General features: G+C 51.6%; 1 long non-coding RNA gene across 1 annotated transcript; it reads right to left on the bottom strand.

The window, feature by feature from the left end:
• Positions 1-9169: 9169 nt before the first annotated feature.
• On the bottom strand, positions 9170-20118 carry LOC143963874 (uncharacterized). Its single transcript, XR_013271050.1, has 2 exons — positions 20061-20118; positions 9170-10946 (listed from the first exon to the last, which is right to left on the bottom strand). It is a non-coding gene; the product is annotated as an uncharacterized LOC143963874 (long non-coding RNA).
• Between the last annotated feature and the right edge of the window lie 242 nt (positions 20119-20360).

Genomic DNA, 20360 nt, shown 5'->3' with positions numbered 1-20360 from the left:
CAGACCAGGCTGTGGCTCCCCAAGTATTCAAGATGGTCACACAGATCTGTTGCCGTCCAGGAGGTGCGGGAGGCTGTCTAGGGGCAGGGCAATGATGTCAGCAAGAACAATTTGGCCACACCCACTATTCGATGCGGTGTGCTATGCCCACCGCATTACTAAGGTGTCCCAGGCTGCTAAAGTGTTCGGGCTTGGAGAAAAGGTGCCAACCCTACCTGTAAATGCTGCACTAAAACATACATATGCCCTATAGCAGTGATGGCGAACCTTGGCACCCCAGATGTTTTGGAACTGCATTTCCCATGATGCTCAAGTACACTGCAGAGTGCAGTGGAGCATCATGGGAAATGTAGTTCCTAAACATCTGGGGTGCCAAGGTTCACCATCACTGTCCTATAGACTTGCATTGGACAGGCTTAAAGTAGAACTCCAGGCTAAACCCATCCAGTTTTACTTCATACCCCACCCATAGTAATATGACATCCGCAGGAAGGATCTCCCATCATAAGCAGGCGTCCTCGGCTTCCCAGCCGTCTGGGGGGGGGGGTCACTCAGGACCCGGTGTGCGTGACACCGGCGGCTGCGACGTCCGCCGGACACACGCGATTGCTGGTAGCAGTGTCCGAGAAGTGGATCTGTGCGTGTAAACACACGTCCTGTCAGGCGAGAGGAGACCGATCGCGTGTTCCCAGTACAGAGGAACACCAATCAGTATCCTCCCCTTGTGAGTCCCCGCCCCAGTTAGAATCACTCACTAGGTAACACTTAACCCCCTTGATCGCCCCCTAGTGCTAACCCCTTCCCTGCCAGTGACATTTTTACAGTAACCTGTGCATTTTTTATAGCACTGATCACTGTAGAAGTGTCAATCGTCCCAAAAATGTGTCAAAAGTGTCCACCGCAATATCACAGTCCTGATAAAAATCGCAGATCACTAGTAAAAAAAAAAATAATAATAAAAAATAATAATGCCATAAATTTTTCCCCTATTTTTATTCCCTATTATTCCCCTTATCTTTGTCATGCATTCTGGTCTTTAACAAGACCCCCCCCCCCCCCCCCCAAAGCTTCGGGTGGGTAATTAGGGCTGTCCTGAAAGACTACAGAAGAAGATGTTACCGGTAAGCGTAACTTTACTTTTCCCTTATCGTCATTCAGGACAGCCACTATGAGAGGATAAAGCGAGCACTTACCAACTAGGGTGTGTCTATAGCTTGCAGAACCTTCCGACCAAAGGTCTGCTCACTTGCCGACACCAGGTCCACTCTGTAATGCTTTACAAAGGTGGAGTAGCTGGACCATGTTGCTGCCTTGCAGATTTGTTCTGGCGTTGCTCCAGTCCTTTCTGCCTGAGACGTTGCCATGGCTCTGGTGGAGTGTGCCTTGATACCCGTAGGGATCTCTTTCCCTGCCAATGTATAAGCCTGCGCAATGGTTGACCTAAGCCATCTGGCAATAGTGTGACAAGATGCTCTGCAACCTTTTCTGGCACCGGAAAATAAAACAAATAAAGAGACTTCCTCACTGGCCTAGTCAGCTCCAGGTATTGTAAGACACTTCCCCTTACATCCAGAAAATGACATTTCCATTCCCCTTCACCTGAGGGGTTGGGACAAAATGAAGGTAGAACTACCTCCTGGCTTCTGTGAAACCCCGAAGCCACCTTGGGCAAAAAAGCCGGATCAGCCCTGAGAACTATCAGGTCTGGAAAAATAACACAAAAAGGAGGTCTAATAGATAAAGTTCCAATCTCGCTGACTCTCCTGGCAGTTGTTACTGCAACTAAAAATAACGTCTTTAGGGTGAGATCCTTTAGCAAAGATTTGTCTAAAGGCTCAAAGGGAGGCCCCGTTAGGCTCTGCAAAACTAAGTATAGGTCCCAACTGGGAAAGGGAGCTCCGACCGGTCTCTGTCTAGACAAGGCCTTAAAAAAAATTAAAAAAAATAAAAATCTGACCACCCACAGGTCGGTGGCCAGAGATCTTTCTAAATAAGCACCAAGTGCCGATACCTGACTCTTCAGGGTAGCTATGGATAATCCCTTGTCCGCCCCGCACTGTAGAAATTCCAACACCGCTATGGGGCTCTGCACTGAAAAAGAGCTTCCCGCACACCAATCGTTGAAACAAAGCCAGACCTTTTTATATATCCGGCGTGTCTCTTTCCTGCTATTGAGGAGAGTAGAGATTAATCTCTCTGAAAACCCCTTTGACTTTAATATACCCTCCTCAGTAACCAGGCTGCTAATTTCCACTGATGAACCTGTGGACAGAGGACTGGGCCCTGCGAGAGGAGATCCTCCAGTGGAGAAAGGAAAAGGGGAGGCTCTGCTGTAATTGCCTGAGCACCGAAAACCATGCCCTTTTCGGCCAATGTGGAGCCACCAGAATCAGTGATGTGTCTTCTAGTTGAAACTTCCTCAGCACTGCCAGCAACAGAGCCGGAGGGGGGGAAGGCATAACATATCCTGAACCGCCAACTCTGGGACAATGCATCCACTCCCAGTGCTCCCTCTCCGTTTAGGGAGGAAAAAAAAAAAAAAACAGGGAGGTTTTTGTGTTGTCTCTTGACGCGAATAAGTCCACTTCCGGGGGTCCCCATTTCTTGGATATGAGATTGAAGACCTCTTGTTTGGAGGACCCAATCTCCCTCAACCTCCTTCGGCTGAGAAAATCAGCTACAACATTGCTTTCCCCTCTCAGGAAGAAGGGAGAGGGAGACTCGGCCCAGCGCAGAAGGTCTGTTGCCAGGGCCATCAGGGCTCCGCTTCTTGTGCCGCCCTGCTTGTTTATATAGGCCACAGCCGAAGAATTGCCCGACCGTACCTGGACTTGGTGGCCCTGGAGTTCTTCCCTGAAGAACCTGAGGGCTAGTCCCATTACCTTCAGCTCCTTACAATTGGACGACCTTTTTATTTCATCGCCTTCCGAGGAGCCCTGAGCCAGAAGGGAACCCAGATGCGCCCCCCAAGCCCCTGCCGCTTGCGTCCATGGTTACTATCTGAGAGACTGGCAGGAACCACGGATGTCCCTGCGACAGGTTCTCTTCCCTTCACCACTAGAGAGATCTTTTTACATGGTGAGGAACATGTACTAGTGCGTCTAGGTCTCCCTGACTGTGATCCCATACCCTTAGGACAAACGTCTGCAGGGGACGAAAGTGCAGTCCTGCCCACTGTACTGCTGGGAGAGTAGAAGTTAGAAGGCCCAGAGTCGACATCAAACACCTCTTGGAGACCTGCTGGTTGCATTGTAGAGAGGCAACCACTCTGTCCAGTTTTAGGAATTTCTCCCTTGGAAGGAACACCCTCAACTGTGTTGAGTCCAACAGGTATCCAAGGTACATAATCCGCTGTGAAGGGATCAGACTGGACTTTTCTAAGTTCAGCAGCCAGCCCAAGCCTATTAGGACCCTTTTTGTTAGGTCCAGGTCCCTGCAGTATCTGGGGATACTGCAAATAGGATCAGGTCATCCAGGTACGCTATGACTGAGACTCCCTGGAGTCGCAGGAAAGCTATGGCCGCCGCCAAGACTTTGGTAAAAATGCGTGGCGAGGAGGATAGCCCGAAAGGCAGTGCTTGAAACTGTAGATGCACTATTACTCATTCAGGTCTATAGCTAGCCGGAGAAACCACTGAGATGTTTCTGTGATAGGAATGTGTAAATACGCGTCCTTCAGATCCAGTGAGACCATGAAGCAATTGTGCGGAACCAGGGCTCTGACCGTAAAGATAGAGATCCCATGCGGAATCTCTTGTTAGTGACTGACCTGTTTAGGGGTTTTAAATTCAGAACTAGTCTGAATTTCCCCGAGGGTTTTTTCACCACAAAAACGTGGGAATAGAATCCCTCTCTTTCCCCTCTTGGAACTCTGCGAACTACCCTCTGTTGTTCTAGATACCTTAGAGCCTCTAACAGAGCCTCGACCTTTGTCGTGCAACTGGAAAGGTGCACGACAAGGAATTTCTGTAGGGGAGGTCTTGTGAACTCCAAGAGGTACCCCCTTCTTATGACCTCCAGGATGAATTGGTTGGGGGAGATTAATTCCCACGGTGGAAGGAAGGCCCCCAGTCTTCCTCCTACCGCACCAAAGGAGTCATTGTTCCTTACGGGCCTTTTCAGGAGGGCGAAAAATCGCCCCTCCTCAGCCCCAAGATTTTTTGACCTTCAGGCTTTGAAGTTTCCCTACCCTTTTGCAGACGAAACCCTTTCTTAGTATGAGCCAGGACTTTCCGTTTGAGAGGGAAAGACTTCTTTTTTGTCCACCGTACAGTCTAGGGACCAAAGAGGAGATCCCCTGTCAGGGGTATCCTACACAACTTGACCTTAGAGGCGCTGTCGCCGGGCCAAGTTTTCAGCCAGAGGGCTCTTCTGGCAGAGTTGGCCAGAGCCGCTGACCTAGCCGACATGCGGACTGACTCTGCTATGTATGCGACACCACGTAGAATCGTGGGGAAAGAGGATAGAATAGACTCCTTCCCTGTACCAGCTTCAATGTGCGCCTGGATCTGAGAGAGCCAATGCTCCAAATTGCGGGCTGCCACAGTAACAGCCATTTCTGGCTTAAGGTTGCCTACTGTTGAGTCCCAAGTTTTCCTAAGCAGCGAGTCCATGCTCTTATCTACGATGTCGGACAGGGCCCCCATATCCTCGAAGGCCAAGTCCGTGTGCCGAGAAACCTGAGAAAAGGCAGCATCCAATTTGGGGCTTTTATTCCAAATGGCTGTTGGGTCTTCTGAAAATGGAAAACTTCTCTTTAGAGAACGAGAAAAGAAGGGCTTCCTTTCAGGATCCTGTCACTCTTTTAGAATTTTTTCTATCAGTACATCGTGTACTGGAAAGAACCTTTTCCTTTGCTCCCCCAAGCTTTTGTACATTAGGTCGTGGAGGGTCAGGGGCTTCTTGTCGTCCTGGATACTGAGGGTTGTGCAAATTGCCCCCAGGAGGTCCTCTACCTCATCTAAGGACAACTTATACCTATCAACTTATACCTCTCCATCCTTGTCAGACAATTTATACCTCTCCATCCTTGTCCTCACCCTCTGACTCCTCCTGGGTGTCCGAGGTGCCACTATCTGGCTGCCTTTGCTCCACCTCGGAAGGGCCTGCAATTTCCTCTGCCCTAGCTGAAGTCGCAGGTCGGGCAGGTACAGAGCCCTGAGCCGGTGGCTGTGGCGGGGTTGTATCCTGGGGACTGGGATTAGGGGGGGAGCTGGAGTTTTTCAAAAAGTGTTTTAAATGAAGAAAAGGTGGATGAGAGCTCCTTTACAGAGGCTGCCAACCCAGACTCCTGCTCAGCTTCCCTCTCTTTGAGCAGGGACTCTATGCACCCTTTACAAAAAACTTTTGTCCAGGACTCCCCTAAAACATCTCTACAGGAGGCACACTTCCTCTTAGAGCCATGAGTTGATTTAGTCTTTTCTGTAGCTTTCTGCAAAACATGGACCAAAAAAGACAGAAAAAGAACATAAAAAAAAACAGGCATACAACAACCCCCTGGGAGTGCACTAGACCCTTCTTACATGGGATCTGAGCCTCCCCCCCCCCCCCGCCCCCGACCACCCAGGGGGTCTGCCCCCCCCAGATAGGAACCATACTAGGAGGGGCAATCCCGGATAGAGAGGACCCTTCCCCAGGGTGCTCTTACCTTAGGAAGGTTGGAGGTGGGGTCAGTATGAGTCGTAGCATCTGCCTCTGACATGACTGCAGGTGGTTGCTTTCCAGGGAGTCCCACAATGCCTGTGCATGTTACAGACTCTCTCCAGCCTGTGCCCGGCCCCCCATCAGCACCGTGACCTGCAACCGGAAGTCATGGGTCAAAGGTAACACCCGCCGTCCAGCGCTCAGGTTCCAAACAATGCAGCCCATACGGAGTACAGGGAGAGCAGAAGGTTCCTTGCTGCGGCCCTATGGACGCAATAGAGCCCCCCCCCCCCGCGCAACCTGATGCTGCGCTCAGCAAGGAAGGGGTGGCTTCAGTTACAGGTAAAAAAAACACTAAATGTGCCCAGGAAAACCCCTGCCTCCATCAGGGCTCTTTTAATGGCCGCAGTCCCCCTGGCTGCTCTCAAGCCTGGTCCTATCCACAGTGTCTCCCCACCGGAGGAAACACTAGAACTGAGGTCAGGCAGAGGAAGTATTTATTTATGGGCCAGTGTAGTGTCATATTTTGCTGCCTATCACAGAATGCTACGTACGGAAGTGACGTTGCCGCCAGAAATAGCGTACTGCGCATGCGCAAAGCATTCCAAACACTCGCGCCGTGCGTTCCAACATAGTTTCGGCAATACAGTTCAGCTAAACCATCACATAATGTTACGGAAGTGACGTTACAGACAACACAAACAATGGGCCGTGCGTCACAACACTAATACTTCCCTTGTTACCTCGTATCATTATTTACCAACCATGCTGAGCTACGTGCCGTGTTAGGTTCTGCATTGCTGGGACTTGTAGTGCCTATCCTGAGCTACGTGCTTCAATGTTCAATGTCCTCATCCTTATCCTCATGCTTCAATGTTCAGTGTCCTCATCCCTATCCCCGAGCTTCAATGTTCAGTGTCCTCATCCCTATCCCCGGGCTTCAATGTTCAGTGTCCTTATCCTTATCCCCAAGCTTCAATGTTCAGTGTCCTCATCCATATCCCTGAGCTTCAATGTTCAGTGTCCTCATCCCTATCCCCGGGCTTCAATGTTCAGTGTCCTTATCCTTATCCCCGTGCTTCAATGTTCAGTGTCCTCATCCTTACCCCCAGGCTTCAATGTTCAGTGTCCTCATCCCTATCCCCCTGCTTCAATGTTCAGTGTCCACGGGGATGAGGACACTGAACATTGAAGCAGGGGGATAGGGATGAGGACACTGAACATTGAAGCACGGGGATAAGGATGAGGACACTGAACATTGAAGCTCGGGGGGTTAGGGATGAGGACACTGAACATTGAAGCTCGGGGATAGGGATGAGGACACTGAACATTGAAGCAGGGGGATAGGGATGAGGACACTGAACATTGAAGCTCAGGGATAGGGATGAGGACACTGAACATTGAAGCTCGGGGATAAGGATAAGGACACTGAACATTGAAGCCCGGGGATAGGGATGAGGACACTGAACATTGAAGCTCGGGGATAGGGATGAGGACACTGAACATTGAAGCATGAGGATAAGGATGAGGACACTGAACATTGAAGCACGTAGCTCAGGATAGGCACTACAAGTCCCAGCAATGCAGAACCTAACACGGCACGTAGCTCAGCATGGTTGGTAAATAATGATACGAGGTAACAAGGGAAGTATTAGTGTTGTAACGCACGGCCCATTGTTTGTGTTGTGTGTAACGTCACTTCCTTAACATTATGTGATGGTTTCGCTGAACTGTATTGCCGAAACTATGTTGGAACGCACGGCGCGAGTGTTTGGAACGCTTTGCGCATGCGCAGTGCGCAATTTCTGGCGTAGCATCCTGTGATAGGCAGCAAAATATGACACTACACCGGGGCAGTGTTTCCTAGAGGAAGAGGAGGAGCCTATCTCTCATAGTGGCTGTCTTGAATGACGATAAGGGAAATTCTTCTTTTTTTTTTTAAATTAGGATATTTATTATAGCAAAAAGTAAAAAATATTGTGTTTTTTTTTCCAAAAGTGTCACTTTGTTTATAGCGCAAAAAAAAATAAAAAATGCAGAGATGATCAAATACCACCAAAAGAAAGATCTGTTTGTGGGGAGAAAAAAAAAAGATCCATTTCTTTGCTGGCTGCTTTTAGACCATTTTTTTTTGTAGACAGCGTGGTATATTCGTTTTATTTTTTTAGAATATTGTTGTTATGGTAGCATCTAGCTGCCATTACCCCAGTATCCTCTTCTTCAGCCGGCGGTTCGGTTTCCGATAAGAGTGGTCTCTGTGGCGGATTCGCAGTGAGATCACTTTTATCGGTGGCGAGAGAGGCACCCCCCCTCCCTTTGCTCTCCGCCGCTTTCTGAAGCTGTCGGTAGCGGTGAAGGTGATCGGATCCTTCTCCTTCCTTGGTATGGAGACGAGTGAGGGGGGGAAGATGAACCCCACCCATCTCCATATCATTGCAGAGCAGAAGCGACGTCAAAACATCACTTTTGCCCACAGCTCTTAAAGGGTTTTTTTTTTTTTTTAAATGACAATTTATTTTTTATTGCATTTTAGCGTAAATATGAGATGTGATGTCTTTTTGACCCCAGATTTCATATATAAGAGGTCCTGTCATGCTTTTTTTCTGTTACAAGGGATATTTACATTCCGTGTAACAGGAATAAAAGTGACACCATTTTTTTTAATGTGTAAAAATCAAAAATAAAAGTTAAAATAAATAATAATAAAATAAAATAGTTTTAAACGTGCCCCGTCCCACCAAGCTTGCGCGCAGAAGCGAACGCATACGTGAGCAGCGCCCGCATATGAAAACGGTGTTCAAACCACACATGTGAGGTATCGCCACTATCTGTAGAACAAGAGCAATAATCCTAGCCCTAGACCTCCTCTGTAACTCAAAACATGCAACATGTAGAATTATTTTTATTTTTTAAACGTCGCTTATGGAGATTTTTTAAGGGTAAAATTTGTCGCCATTCTACGAGTGAGCGAGCACAAATTTGAAGTGTGACATGTTGGGTATCAATTGACTCAGCATAACATTATCTTTCACAATATAAAAAATAAATAAATAACTTTACTGCCGTCTTATTTTTTTAATTCAAAAAAGTATTTTTTCCACAAAAAGTGTGCTTGTAAGACCACTGCGCAAATACGGTGGGATAGAAAGTATTGCAATGAATATATATATATATATATATATATATATATATATATATATATATATACACATACACACATACACACACACACACACTATCTATCCTACTGACACCGTCCTCCGCCCTACTGACACCGTCCTCCGCCCTACTGACGCCGTCCTCCGCCCTACTGACACCGTCAAAACAGGGGTGAACAGCGGCGCTAACTATGGTGATAACATAAAATATATAACAACTGGAATATAGGTATACATAAAATGTGTGTGAATAAGCACACATAATCATATTAAAACATTTGTTTAAAACATGGAGGCAGCTCCCTTAGAGTGCAGCGTTGGGCTCTGTGTAGAAATGGGAACAGAGGGGCACCAGACTGAGTGCAGTATACAGTAAATCATATATTTAATAAAAACAAGTAATAACTCGCAGGTTAAATTAGATGAGTTCAGTATGCATAGTTGCCAACTGTCCCGAATTTCCCGGGACATTCCCGGGATTAGGACATTTGTCCCAAATTAATTTTGTCCCGGGAAATTGAATTTCCCGTTTTTTTGCCACCGGCTAGAGGTCCGCGGCCGGCAGAGACAATGTCTGTGGATGCAGGGTCCAGTCTGTGTATGTGGGGGCCAGTCTGTGTATGTGGGGGCCAGTCTGTGTATGTGGGGGCCAGGCTGTATATGTGGGGGCCAGTCTGTATATGTGGGGGCCAGTCTGTGGATGCGGGGGCCAGTCTGTGTATGTGAGGGCCAGTTTGTGGATGTGGGGGCCAGTCTGTGTATGTGGGGGCCAGTCTGTGAGTGCGGGGGCCATTCTGTGGATGCGAGGTCCAGTCTGTGAATGCCGGGGCCAGTCTGTGGATGTGGGGGCCAGTCTGTGAATGCGGGGGCCAGTCTGTGGATGCGGGGGCCAGTCTGTGGATGCTGGGGCCAGTCTGTGGATGCGGGGGCCAGTCTGTGGATGGCAGGGCCAGTCTGTGGATGCCGGGGCCAGTCTGTGGGGGCCGGTCAGTCTGGATGTCAGAGGGGCACCAGATGTAATGAGGGGATCTGCTGATGGACACAGATGTGAGGAAGGTACCTCTGATGGGGCACCTGATGTAAGGACAGACTCCGCTTGGGACACCTGATGGCATCTGGTGGCAGGCAACCTGGCTAGTGATGCACTCATGGCTCCCACTGATTCTGCATTATGGTGAGTTGAATGATTTCATTTCATATTACAATGTAATAATAGAAATAATGCGCTTCAATCATCCTGACACCATAACAATCATGGCGCCGGGATGATTGAAACGCTAAAACCATGTATTTGGAGTATCTTTTTCTGCTGATTGTCAAACTCTGGCAAACACATATTGCTATTGTGGTATAGGATCGGGGGGCTGCTGTCTCTCCTTTCCCTCTCCCCCCCTCCTTTCCCTCTCCCCCCCGAATCTCAGACTCTAACCACACCCCTTTGAGCCATGCTCCATGTAAGCCACGCCCACTATTTTACGCAAACCACGCCCATGTTTTGCAGCGACGCGCTTCGCGCACCACATTTTTCACCTTTTTATATGCCACACCTATAACAGCATGCCCCACCCCCTAATTATAATACAACCCCGCCTACTGTCAAAAAAGTGTCCCGAATTTTTTTTTTACAATGTTGGCAACTATGAGTATGTGGTGAAAATCGCCAGTCCTGGAGTCTCATAAATGTCTTCCCTTCGCAGCCTGGGCCACTGGTGTGATCTTACAGAAATCCAGAGAATGCTGGGAACCAGGAGGCAGGAAACAAGAAGCAGCTGGTTGTCTTCACAGGAAATGTGATTATTCACAGAGGCACTGAAGGGCAATGCATTTCAAAGCTACAGATTCTTCATCAGACCATGATTGTCTGGCAAACCTGGCAGTCTTATATTACAGAGGAAATAGAAACAGAGAGATCTGATGGGCTGGCCAGCCTGTCAATCAAATAGAAAGATTTAACCACTTTCAGACCGGACCATTTTGCTGACTTAAGACCAGACCACTTTTTGCGATTCGGCACTCCGTCACTTTAACTGACAATTGCGCGGTCGTGCGACTTGACTCCAGAACAAAATTGGCGTCCTTTTTTTCTCACAAATAGAACTTTCTTTTGGTGGTATTTGATCACCTCTGTGGTTTTTATTTTTTGCGCTATAAACAAAAATAGAGCGTCAATTTTGAAAAAAACGCAATATTTTTAACTTTTTGTTATAATAAATATCCCCCAAAAATATATAAAAAAAAAACATTTTTTCCCTCAATTTAGGCCGATAGGTAATCTTCTACATATTTTTGGTAAAAAAAATCGAAATAAGCGATTATTGATTGGTTTGCGCAAAAGTTATAGCATTTACAAAATAGGGGATAGTTTTATGGCATTTTTATTAATATTTTTTTTTTACTAGTAATTGCATCGATCAGCGATTTTTATTGTGACTGCGACATTATGGCAGACACATCGGACATTTTTTACACATTTTTGGGACCATTGTCATTTATACAGCAATCAGTGCTATACAAATGCACTGATTCCTGTGTAAATGGCACTGGCAGTGAAGGGGTTAACCAGTGGGTGGCAGTGTAGGGGTTAAGTGTTCCTAGGGGCGTGTTACTAACTGTGGGGGGTTGGGCTTTGTGTTAGTGAACACTGATCTCTGCTCCAATCACATGGAGCAGAGATCAGCGTCACTTGTTGCTAGGCAGAACGGGGAGATGCTGTTTACAACGGCATCTCCCCGTTCAACATCCCCGTGAGACGATCGAGGATATCCCCGCGGTGATCGAGTCCGCGGGACCCGCAACTGGACTCACTGGGGTCCCGACCGGCACTGCTCTACTGACACCATCCACTGCTCTACTGACATTGTCCTCTGCCCTACTGACACCATCAACTGCCCTACTGACACCGTCCACTGCCCTACTGACAACGTCCACTGCTCTACTGACACCGTCCACTGCTCTACTGACACCGTCCACTGCCCTACTGACAGCGTCCACTGCCCTACTGACACTGTCCACTGCTCCACTGACACCGTCCACTGCTCCACTGACACCGTCCACTGCCCTACTGACACCATCCACTGCTCTACTGACACCATCCACTGCTCTACTGACACTGTCCACTGCTCCACTGACACCATCCACTGCTCCACTGTCACCATCCACTGCCCTACTGATACTGTCCACTGCTCTACTGACACCGTCCACCACTCTACTGATATCGTCCTCTGCTCCACTGACACCATCCTTTGCTCTACTGACACTGTCCTCTGCTCTACTGACACCGTCCACTGCTCTACTGACACCGTCCACTGCCCAACTGACACCATCCACTGCCCTACTGACACTGTCCACTGCCCTACTGACACTGTCCACTGCTCCACTGACACCGTCCTCTGCTCCACTGACACCGTCCTCTGCTCTACTGACACCATCCTCTGCTCTACTGACACCGTCCACTGCCCTACTGACACTGTCCACTGCTCTACTGACACTGTCCTCTGCTCCACTGACACTGTCCTCTGCTCCACTGACACTGTCCTCTGCTCCACTGACACCGTCCTCTGCTCCACTGACACCGTCCTCTGCTCTACTGACACCATCCTCTGCTCTACTGACACTGTCCACTGCTCCACTGACACCATCCACTGCTCCACTGTCACCGTCCACTGCCCTACTGATATTGTCCACTGCTCTAATGACACCGTCCACCACTCTACTGATATCGTCCTCTGCTCCACTGACACCATCCTTTGCTCTACTGACACTGTCCTCTGCTCTACTGACACCGTCCACTGCTCTACTGACACCGTCCACTGCCCAACTGACACCATCCACTGCTCCACTGACACCGTCCACTGCCCTACTGACACCATCCACTGCTCTACTGACACCATCCACTGCTCTACTGACACTGTCCACTGCTCCACTGACACCATCCACTGCTCCACTGTCACCGTCCACTGCCCTACTGATACTGTCCACTGCTCTACTGACACTGTCCACCACTCTACTGATATCGTCCTCTGCTCCACTGACACCATCCTTTGCTCTACTGACACTGTCCTCTGCTCTACTGACACCGTCCACTGCTCTACTGACACCGTCCACTGCCCAACTGACACCATCCACTGCCCTACTGACACTGTCCACTGCCCTACTGACACTGTCCACTGCTCCACTGACACCGTCCTCTGCTCCACTGACACCGTCCTCTGCTCTACTGACACCATCCTCTGCTCTACTGACACCGTCCACTGCCCTACTGACACTGTCCACTGCTCTACTGACACTGTCCTCTGCTCCACTGACACTGTCCTCTGCTCCACTGACACTGTCCTCTGCTCCACTGACACCGTCCTCTGCTCCACTGACACCGTCCTCTGCTCTACTGACACCATCCTCTGCTCTACTGACACTGTCCACTGCTCCACTGACACCATCCACTGCTCCACTGTCACCGTCCACTGCCCTACTGATATTGTCCACTGCTCTAATGACACCGTCCACCACTCTACTGATATCGTCCTCTGCTCCACTGACACCATCCTTTGCTCTACTGACACTGTCCTCTGCTCTACTGACACCGTCCACTGCTCTACTGACACCGTCCACTGCCCAACTGACACCATCCACTGCTCCACTGACACCGTCCACTGCCCTACTGACACCATCCACTGCTCTACTGACACCATCCACTGCTCTACTGACACTGTCCACTGCTCCACTGACACCATCCACTGCTCCACTGTCACCGTCCACTGCCCTACTGATACTGTCCACTGCTCTACTGACACTGTCCACCACTCTACTGATATCGTCCTCTGCTCCACTGACACCATCCTTTGCTCTACTGACACTGTCCTCTGCTCTACTGACACCGTCCACTGCTCTACTGACACCGTCCACTGCCCAACTGACACCATCCACTGCCCTACTGACACTGCCCACTGCTCTACTGACACTGTCCTCTGCTCCACTGACACTGTCCTCTGCTCCACTGACACCGTCCTCTGCTCCACTGACACCGTCCTCTGCTCTACTGACACAATCCTCTGCTCTACTGAAACCGTCCACTGCCCTACTGAAACCGTCCACTGCCCTACTGACACAGTCCACTGCCCTACTGACACCGTCCACTGCTCTACTGACACCATCAACTGCTCCACTGACACCGTCCACTGCCCTACTGACACCGACCTCTGCTTTACTGACACCGGTCTCTGCCCTACTCACACCGTCCACCTCCCTCCCCACAGACTCCCCTGATACAGAGGAGGGGGTGACACAGAGGAGGGGGGCTGACACAGCGGAGAGGAATAACACAGAGGAGGGGGGTGACACAGAGGAGGAGGGGTGACAGAGAAGAGAGGGGGTGACACAGAGGAGGGGGTTGACACAGAGGAGTAGGGGTGACACAGAGAAGGGGAGGGTGACACAGAGAAGGGGAGGGTGACACAGAGAAGGGTGGTGACACAGAGGAGGGGGGTGACACAGAGGAGGGGGGGACAAAAAGCAGGGGGGTGACGCAGAGAAGGGGGGGTGACACAGAGGAGAGGGTGGTGACACAAAGAGGGGGGTGACACAGAGAAGGGGGTGACACAAAGAAGGAGGGTGACACAGAGAAGGGGAGGGTGACACAGAGAAGGGTGGTGACACAGAGGAGGGGGGTGACACAGAGGAGGGGGGGACACAAAGCAGGGGGGTGACGCAGAGAAGGGGGGGTGACACAGAGGAGAGGGTGGTGACACAAAGAGGGGGGTGACACAGAGAAGGGGGTGACACAAAGAAGGGGGGTGACACAGAGAAGGGGATGACACAGAGAAGGGGGAGTGACACAGAGGAGGGGGTGACACAGAGGAGAGGGGGGTTACACAGAGAAGGGAGTGACACAAAGAAGGTGGTGACACAGAGGAGGGGGGTGACACAGAGGAGGGGGGGATTGACACAGAGAAGGGGGTGACACAAAGAAGGGGGTGACACAGAGGAGAGGGTGACACAGAGAAGGGGGTGACACAAAGAAGGGGGGTGATACAGACAAGGGGGTGACACAGAAGGGGGTGACACAGAAGAGAGGGGGTGACACAGAGGAGGGGGATGACAAAGAGAAGGGGGTGGCACAGAGGAGGGGTGACACAGAGGAGGGGGCAACACAGAGAAGGGGGTGACACAGAGGAGGGGGGCTGACACAGAGAAGGGGTGACATAGAGGAGAGGGGCTGACACAGAGGAGAGGAGGGGGTGACACAAAGGAGGGGGTCTGACACAGAGGAGGGGGGCTGACAAAGAGGAGGGGGGCTGACACAGCAGAGAGGGGTGACACAGAGGAGGGGGGTGACACAGAGGAGGAGGGGTGACACAGAAGAGAGGGGGTGACACAGAAGAGAGGGGTGACACAGAGGAGGGGGGGTGACACAAAGGAGTAGGGGTGACACAAAAGAGAGGGGTTGATACAGAAGAGAGGGGGTGACACAGAGAAGGAGAGGGTGACACAGAGGAGGGGGGTGACACAGAGGAGGGGGGTGACACAGAAGAAAGGGGGTGATGCAGAAGAGAGGGGGTGACACAGAGAAGGGGAGGGTGACACAGAGAAGGGGGGTGACACAGAAGAGAGGGGGGTGACACAGAGAAGGGGAGGGTGACACAGAGAAGGGGGGTGACACAGAGGAGAGGGAGTAACACAGAGAAGGGGGGTGACACAGAGGAGAGGGGGTGACACAGAGGAGGGGGGGTGACACAGAGGAGAGGGGGGGTGACACAGAGGAGGGGGTGACACAGAGGAGAGGGGGGTTACACAGAGAAGGGGGGTGACACAGAGAAGGGGGGTGACACATTGAAGGGGGTGACACAGAGGAGGGGGGTGACACAAAGAAGGTGGGTGACACAGAGGAGAGGAGTAACACAGAGAAGGGGTGACACAGAGGAGAGGGGGTGACACAGAGGAGAGGGGGGTGACACAAAGAAGGGGGTGACACAGAGGAGAGGGGGTGACACAGAGAAGGGGGGTGACACAGAGAAGGGGGGTGACACATTGAAGGGGGGTGACACAGAGGAGGGGGGTGACATAGAGGAGAGGGGGGTGACACAGAGGAGAGGGGATGACACAGAGAAGGGGGTGACACAGAGGAGGGGGTGACACAGAGGAGATGGGGTGACACAGAGAAGGGGGGTGACACATTGAAGGGGGGTGACACAGAGGAGGGGAGTGACATAGAGGAGAGGGTGGTGACACAGAGGAGGGGTGACACAAAGAAGGGGGGTGACACAGGGAAGGGGGATGACAAAGAGAAGGGGCTGATACAAAAAAAGAGGGTGACACAGAGGAGAGGGGGGGGGTGACACAGAGAAGGTGGGTGACACAGAGGAGGGGGGGTGACACAGAGAAAGGGGGTGACACAGAGAAAGGGGGTGACACAGAGAAGGGGGTGACACAGAGGAGGGGGGTGACACAGAGGAGAGGGGGTTGACACAGAGGAGGGGGTGACACAGAGGAGAGGGGGTTGACACAGAGGAGGGGGGTGACACAGAAGAGAGAGGTGACACAAAGAAGAGGGGTGACACAGAGGAGGGGGGTGACACAGAGAAGGGGGGTGACACAAAGAAGGGGGTGACACAGAGAAGGGGGGTGACACAGAGGAGAGGGGGGTGACACAGAGGAGGGGGATGACACAGAGGAGAGGGGGGTGACACAGAGGAGAGGGGGGTGACATAGAAGAGAGGGGGTGACACAGAAGAGAGGGGGTGAAACAGAGAAGGGGGTGACACAGAGAAGGGGGAGTAACACAGAGAAGGGGGTGACACAGAGGAGAGGGGGGTGACACAGATGAGAGGGGGTGACACAGAGAAGGGGGTGACACAGAGGAGGGGGGTGACACAAAGAAGGGGGGTGACACAGAGAAGGGGGGTGACACAAAAAGGGGGAGTGACACAGAGAAGGGGGAGTGACACAAAGAAGGGGGGTGACACAGAGGAGAGGGGGTAACACAGAGGAGAGGGGGGTGACACAGAGGAGGGGGGTGACACAGAGGAGAGGGGGGTGACACAGAGAAGGGGGGTGACACAGAGAAGGGGGCAACACAAAGAAGGGTGGTGACACAGAGGAGGGGGTGACACAGAGGAGAGGGGGTGACACGGAGAAGGGGGTGACACAGAGAAGGGGGGACACAGAGAAGGGGGAGTAACACAGAGAAGGGGGGGTGACACAGAGGGGAGGGGGGTAACACAGATGAGAGGGGGGTGACACAGAGAAGGGGGTGACACAGAGGAGGGGGGTGACACAAAGAAGGGGGGTGACACAGAGAAGGAGGGTGACACAGGAGAGGGGGTGACACAGAGGAGGGGGGTGACACAGAGGAGAGGGGGTGACACAGAAGAGAGGGGGTGACACAGAGAAGGGGAAGTGGAAGTGACACAGAGAAGGGGGGTGACACAGAAGAGAGAGGTGACACAGAGAAGAGGGGGTGACACAGAGAAGGGGGCGACACAAAGAAGGGTGGTGACACAGAGAAGGTGGTGACACAGAGGAGAGGGGGTGACACAGAAGAGAGGGGGTGACACAGAGAAGGGGGTGACACAGAGAAGGGGGAGTAACACAGAGAAGGGGGGTGACACAGAGGAGAGGGGGGTAACACAGATGAAAGGGGGGTGACACAGAGAAGGGGGTGACACAGAGGAGGGGGTGACACAAAGAAGGGGGGGACACAGAGAAGGGGGGTGACACAGGAGAGGGGGTGACACAGAGGAGGGGGTGACACAGAGGAGGGGGTGACACAGAGGAGGGTGGTGACACAGAGGAGAGGGGGTGACACAGAAGAGAGGGGGTGACACAGAGAAGGGGGGTGACACAGAGGAGAGGAGGGTAACACAGAGGAGAGGGGGGTGACACAGAGGAGGGGGGTGACACAGAGGAGGGGGGTGACACAGAGAAGGGGGGTGACACAGAGAAGGGGGCAACACAAAGAAGGGTGGTGACACAGAGGAGGAGGTAACACAGAGGAGAGGGGGTGACACAGAGAAGGGGGGTGACACAGAGGAGGGGGTGACACAGAGGAGAGGGGGGTGACACAGAGAAGGGGGGTGACACAGAGGAGAGAGGGGTGACACAGAGGGGGGGGGTGACACAGAGGAGGGTGGTGACACAGAGGAGAGGGGGGTGACACAGAGAAGGGGGTGACACAGAGAAGGGGGTGACACAGAGAAGGGGGAGTAACACAGAGAAGGGGGAGTGACACAGAGGAGAGGGGGGTAACACAGATGAGAGGGGATGACACAGAGAAGGGGTGACACAGAGGAGGGGGGTGACACAAAGAAGGGAGGTGACACAGAGAAGGAGGGTGACACAGGAGAGGGGGTGACACAGAGGAGGGGGGTGACACAGAGGAGAGGGGGTGACACAGAAGAGAGGGGGTGACACAGAGAAGGGGAAGTGACACAGAGAAGGGGGGTGACACAGAAGAGAGAGGTGACACAGAGAAGAGGGGGTGACACAGAGAAGGGGGCGACACAAAGAAGGGTGGTGACACAGAGGAGGTGGTGACACAGAGGAGAGGGGGTGACACAGAAGAGAGGGGGTGACACAGAGAAGGGGGTGACACAGAGAAGGGGGAGTAACACAGAAAAGGGGGGTGACACAGAGGAGAGGGGGGTAACACAGATGAAAGGGGGGGTGACACAGAGAAGGGGGTGACACAGAGGAGGGGGTGACACAAAGAAGGGGGGTGACACAGAGAAGGGGGGTGACACAGGAGAGGGGGTGACACAGAGGAGGGGGTGACACAGAGGAGGGAGGTGACACAGAGGAGAGGGGGTGACACAGAAGAGAGGGGGTGACACAGAGAAGGGGGAGTGACACAGAGAAGGGGGAGTGACACAGAGAAGGGGGGTGACACAGAGGAGAGGAGGGTAACACAGAGGAGAGGGGGGTGACACAGAGGAGGGGGGGTGACACAGAGAAGGGGGGGTGACACAGAGAAGGGGGCGACACAAAGAAGGGTGGTGACACAGAGGAGGAGGTGACACAGAGGAGAGGGGGTGACACAGAGAAGGGGGGTGACACAGAGGAGGGGGTGACACAGAGGAGAGGGGGGGTGACACAGAGAAGGGGGGTGACACAGAGAAGGGGGGTGACACAGAGGAGAGAGGGGTGACACAGAGGAGAGAGGGGTGACACGGGGATGGGGTAACACAGAGGAGAGGAGGTGACACGGAGGAGGGGGAGTGACATAAATTTCTGCTCCCTCCCTAATGCTAGTGGCCTGGCTGCCCCACAGGATCTTGATTTGGGGCGCCTGGCTCAGGAAGTATCCAAGGGTCAGCCAGGTGAGTAGTATTTTCAGGAGGATCTCAGCTCTGGCTGTCCGTTATTGCACTAACAGCAGCGAGAGAGTTATATAGTAGGTGAGGTTGAAAAAAGACACACGTCCATCAAGTCCAACCTATGTGTGTGATTATATATCAGTATTAAATTGTATATTCCTTTATGTTGTGATCATTCAGGTGCTTATCTAATCGTTTTTTGAAACTATCAATGGCCCCCCCCCCCCCCCCGGAGACCACCGCCTGTGGAAGGGAATTCCACATCCTGGCCGCTCTTACAGTAAAGAACCCTCTACGTAGTTTAAGGTTAAATCTCTTTTCTTCTAATTTTAATGAGTGGCCATGAGTGTTGTTAAACTCCCTTCTGCAAAAAAGTTTTATCCCTATTGTGGGGTCACCAGTACGGTATTTGTACATTGAAATCATATCCCCTCTCAGGCGTCTCTTCTCCAGAGATAATAAGTTCAGTGCTCACAACCTTTCCTCATAACTAATATCCTCCAGACCCTTTATTAGCTGTGTTGCCCTTCTTTGTACTCGCTCTATTTCCAGTACATCCATCCTGAGGACTGGTGCCCAGAACTGGACAGTATACTCCAGGTGAGGCCAGACCAGAGTCTTGTAGAGCGGGAGAATTATTGTTTTATCTCTGGAGATGATTCCCTTTTTAATGCCAATATTTTGTTTGCTTTGTTAGCAGCAGCTTGGCGTTGCATGTCATTGCTGAGCCTATCATCTACTAGGACCCCCAGGTCCTTTTCCATCCTAGACTCCCCCAGAGGTTCTCCCCCCAGTGTATAGATTTCATTCATATTTTTTCCACCCAAATGCATTATTTTAAATCTTTCTACATTGAAGCTCATTTGCCATGTAGTTATCAGCAAATCTACAGACGTTAAAGATATAAGCGAGTAAGGGAATGTGACAGCCAATCAGAGAGTGCGGTGAGTACCTGTAAGTAGCGGCTGGGTGTAGAGTGTCAGCTCCTGTGTCTCAGCTCCCCGGGGATGTGTGTGGAATGACAGATCTGGAAGTCAGTCTGTGTTTCCCTCTCCTCTGACCCCTCCCCATAGGAATAATTCTCATATTTCATAATAGTGATTGTGGAATGTCGCTCTGCAGGAAGATGTGTCTGAGGACTGTGATCATAAATTGTATGATTGCCAGCAGATGGCACATCCCAGGGATTACAGGCGTCACCGCACCCGGGAATTCCCCTTCAGCAAAGCCTACTTTACCCGCTTGCCAACCA

The sequence above is a fragment of the Lithobates pipiens genome, unplaced genomic scaffold (genome assembly GCF_037356315.1).
Source record: "Lithobates pipiens isolate NorthernLeopardFrog02 unplaced genomic scaffold, aLitPip1_a1.2 Scaffold_8, whole genome shotgun sequence".
Lineage (NCBI taxonomy): Eukaryota > Metazoa > Chordata > Amphibia > Anura > Ranidae > Lithobates > Lithobates pipiens.
The sequence above is the reverse complement of the archived record's forward strand: the minus strand, read 5'-3'. Positions and strand labels throughout refer to the sequence as shown.